This window comes from Uranotaenia lowii, unplaced genomic scaffold, assembly GCF_029784155.1.
Source record: "Uranotaenia lowii strain MFRU-FL unplaced genomic scaffold, ASM2978415v1 HiC_scaffold_735, whole genome shotgun sequence".
NCBI lineage: Eukaryota > Metazoa > Arthropoda > Insecta > Diptera > Culicidae > Uranotaenia > Uranotaenia lowii.
This window is the reverse complement of record NW_026598684.1, coordinates 5,639-10,193: the sequence shown is the minus strand read 5'-3', so window position 1 is coordinate 10,193 and position 4,555 is coordinate 5,639. Positions and strand designations below refer to the sequence as shown.

Genomic DNA, 4,555 nt, shown 5'->3' with positions numbered 1-4,555 from the left:
CCCAGCTAGCACCACGGGGAGGTAGAGAATCGGAGTTGCAGACAAGAGGTGATATGACCACTACCCGAAAGGTTGGGGAAAATACGATATTTTCATTTTTTATTTCAGAATTGAATAAAGAATTTTAAATAAAGCTTTTGGACCACAATTCACAATGAAAAATTGATTTCAGAATTAATAACGACAACACTTTATTTTCGAACCACTATTCTGAATAATATAACTGTACATCAGCTTTTTTTTTTAATCAGTTTAAGTTCATAGCAATTTTAATCAAAAACTTAACTCAAATATTTTTTTAAACAAATATTTAAAAATTAAAGTAATCAAAATTTTGATATTTTGCACTGATATGAAGAAGCCCAGGAAAAATAGAAAGTTTTTTTAAATTAAAATTTCGTTCCATTCAACAACAAACGAATTATTTTCGTTTATGAAATTAGACCATAGTTTTTTTTTTTTTTTTTCATTGAAGTTGTATCAAAGTATATCGGAAAAAGTTTAAGTAAGAAATGCGTAAGAAATTATAAATTTCATCTCTAATTTTGAAAAAATTTCAAAATACCTCAAATTTAGTTCAATGAGATCAAATTGGAGGAAAAAGGGCAGTTTCCAGCATCTTTTCCCCCTCCATCACTCTTTCAGAATGAACTTTTATCACTAAATATTAAAGTTTATTTTTATTGGTCGATTTTTTTAAAATTTGATAAATCACCCCTCCCCCAAGAGCGAGCTCTAGGGTCGCCCCTGGACCTGATCCATAAATGGAAATGAATGCATATCATATTCTGAGAAAATTTTCAATATTTACACTCCAAGTAACTTTAAAAGAATTGCTCCGCTTACAATACCTAATGCTATTCCAAACTATTAAGAAAAATCAACATTGATACATTAAAAATACTTTAAATAGTTCGATGAAAGAGCAGGGTTGAAATAATATATATTTATTGATCGTAATACAACCCGAATACAAAAATACTGTTACCAAACAGTCACTATAATAGTTATAAAACTATTCGGGACAGCGTAAAATAACTTTTAGAAAACGATATCTGACATCGTAAAAAACATTCCACTAATTGTGAATTCCAAAACGACGGTCTGTGGAATATGGCGTTAAGTTATGTTACTGTTTAAAACTGTTAAAACAATTGTATGGAGAAACTGTTCTGCAAACAGTTGAGATAAAGTTCAAAAACCGCTCAGGGAAAACATATTCTTGCCATCAAACTGTTTATGTTAGAGTCATTCTTAAAGTTCACTTGTAACTGAACATTTACAGTAATAATTATAAAACGATCTGATATGACGTTCTTCCAACATTATGCGTACCGTATTCTGAATCGTATACGGGAATGGAGCACGCACACATACAAAAAAATTCTCATTTTTGTGAAAAATAAAAAGTGGCGATTTTTAGATTTTATAAATCTTTATTTTATCAACTTTAATTATGTACACCATACTATCGACCTGATATTTGAAAAATATAATTACCCATCAACTTTCAACCAACACCGGGGTTGAAACAGTGGTGGAATGGAAAAAGATCCTCCTGCAGCGGCGGGTGCGCAATTTAGAACCATGTCTTTGCCGTCTTTATACCCTCTCGACTCGGACTGATATCTTCTTATCGCTCCTTCACCAGGACGAGGTCTAATTTCCGACACACGTTGGATCAGCTGCTGGATCCCGAAGTCAGGATTGCTCCTTCCAGAGTGAAATTGCTCCTCCAGCTCCTCCAGCGGATATGTTTCTGAAATAAAAAAAAACCTTTCTAAAATTTGTTGATGTTATTATTTGTATGTGGAATTTACCTGTTACAAACATCGCTGGCTTTTTTCTTGTCTGTCCTGCGATAATCACGACGGCTACCGATTCCCTTCAGTCGACAGCCAAACGGTGGAGATTTGCTGCTGGAACGGCACACAGGACTTCTTAGGGGAACGCGCGCGGAAAACGTTTGTTGTTTTTTATGTTGTCGGCAGGGATGCCAACGAGACTGATTTATAAATATTGTACTAATATGAAATAAAAATGTGAAAATAAAAAAGAGTAATTAGTAGCTATTAGAAACAGGTTAATTTCAAGGACATAGAGTATAAAACTTTTATAGAAAACTTATTAAACGAAAGTAGAGGTGATATCACAGGTGATATTCCCTAAACTCAAACAATAATGAGTTCTACATAGTTGGGTTAATTTTTATTTAATCTTTTTATCGCCTCATGAGAGGAAAGTCTTCAAAAATATCAAACCTAAATAATCTTTGTTCGTTAAAAAGGTTAGAATATATAGATGTGTGAATTAAGCATATTTAAGAAACAAAAAGTTTTTTTTAAGGAAGCGATATTAAACTCAACTAAAAGCTTATTGTGGATAGCATGGTGTGTAAAATCTAGAACAATATCATAAGCTTTATAAGAAATTGTAACTTTGTATCTAACATTTGACCACCATGCACTATAATGCTGCTTGTTATCGACTCAATAATCGAAAAAAAAATTGTTTCGTTCAAAAGATTTTTCTTAAATCTGTGCTGAGTTTATTTTTTTCAAATCGTCTGGCATCTCTGACCAGCATTTTGGTTATTTTTGACATGAGTTTGAGAGACGTCATGAACGCTTTGCGTTATATGATTCGAGAACAGTTTTACGTCTATTAATAAAATTGAAGTAAATCGTTAAACCATTCATTCACCTTTCCAGATACCATCACTTATTCACAATGACGTTAATTTTAAACTCTTATCGTTTTCGAAGTAAAGTTTAAAATAATAGCTACGTTTACAGAGACAATCACTTTTTCTGGAGCCGTAGATGTATCGTAGTGACTATTTGAAATACAGTTTTTTAGTATGCGGGAAGTTAAAGGTCAAAATCATTCCGATTACCACCTTTCCTTTTTACCCGTTTTTTTTGTTGGTTCTTTTTTTCCTTTTTTCATTATTTCAATTTTTTTTTAAACTTTAAATCGTAATCGGCTTATTTCCTGAATATTTTACTCACCCCTTTTCTATCTCACCTTAAGGACGGTATCGATAGCACACAAATGTTAGGCGATTAGGTATGAATTCGACAATTCGCCATTCATAAATCTTTTTTTTTCGATTATAGTCGTTTTACCATCGTTATAGCATTCGCGACTTTATCACCGTTGAAGCTTACGGAAAGTTACGGAAAAACTTACTAAATAAAAGTGTGTTCGATGTTTACTCTCGGGCTCAAACTCGTGGACATTCATAAATCTTATGTAATGCTATTCTTACAAACCAGATAACAATCAGCGATTGTTATTGTTTTAGATTTCGGGTCCATAATTACCCCACTTTACCCACTGTGCATCGGTACGCAACATTGTAACTTGGAAATTTGCGATTGCGAAACCCACTCATTATCTACCCTTGACATTGTAAGCGAAGTTGCGTGAAACACTCGAAGAATCCCTGGCTAATCGAAGTAAAAAAAAAAGACAATTTGTACTATCGCTCTTAATCCTACCGGTCAGACATAGCTTGCGTGTTTTTGTTGTTTTTATGTGGCGTCTCTGCTGATAAAGAATCAAATAATGAGTGGCCAAACTAAATCCAGCGGGCCGCGAAGCATAGAACAACTGCGTCACCACATTAAATTCTAAGAATAAATTATTTCTTTATCTCGTTGAAAATAAACTGTACTGTGCAGACCTGTCTGTAGCTCCAAAGCTCGGATCCAGCACTGGAGGGCCCCCGGATCACGAACTACCGCACAGTGGTTTAAAACTCGAAAAACGATGCCTTCCAAAGCAACCAAAAGTCTCATATCTACTTAAACTCGTGCCTCCAAAGTTCGAATTTCGCTGAACAAAGGTTCTAAAGGGAATTGGAACCGAATTTTCTCGAATGTGAAAATTAAAGTTGCAAAAGGTTCCTCAAATAACCTTCTATGGACTTGAAGTTCCAAAAAGTTCCTCAAATAGCTTTTTTTGTGACATGTCAATCGCACCCTCACAGTATAAAAGTTACAAATTAGGTCTCAAAAAGCCTTCTGTGGACTTCAAGTTCCAAGAAGTTCCTCAAATAGCCTTCTGTAAACTTCAAGTTCCAAGAAGTTTCTCAAATAGCTTTTTTTGTGACATGTCAATGGCATCATTCAGAATAAAAGTTACAAATTAGGTGTCAAATAGCCTTCTATGGACTCGAAGTTCCAAAAAGGTCCTCGAATAGCCTTTTTTGAGACATGTCCGCCATTTCATGAATATGAAATGTGAAAGAACATCACAAAAGGGCATATAAAAATAAATCAATTTTTGGAGCTTGGAAATTGTTGAAATGTATAATTTATATTGAAACTTCAACTCAGAACAACTTAAAGCTAACTCGCAAATGATTGTTTTTGAAAATAGTAAATATTTTGATTTTATAAAATTCCGTCCAACTGTATTTATTTATCACGAATTTATCACACATTGAAAGTCAGTTGAAGCAATTCATTAATTAAACATCAAGATAAACTCAAAAGTTTTTAAACCGATATTATTTTTACGGGCGATTGATTTATACGCCGTTTCGTAA

The 4,555-nt window shown here is 33.6% G+C and overlaps 1 long non-coding RNA gene across 1 annotated transcript; it reads right to left on the bottom strand.

The window, feature by feature from the left end:
* Nucleotides 1-1,422: 1,422 nt before the first annotated feature.
* On the bottom strand, nucleotides 1,423-2,827 carry LOC129760705 (uncharacterized). Its single transcript, XR_008740374.1, has 3 exons — nucleotides 2,704-2,827; nucleotides 1,821-2,024; nucleotides 1,423-1,759 (listed from the first exon to the last, which is right to left on the bottom strand). It is a non-coding gene; the product is annotated as an uncharacterized LOC129760705 (long non-coding RNA).
* Nucleotides 2,828-4,555: the final 1,728 nt, after the last annotated feature.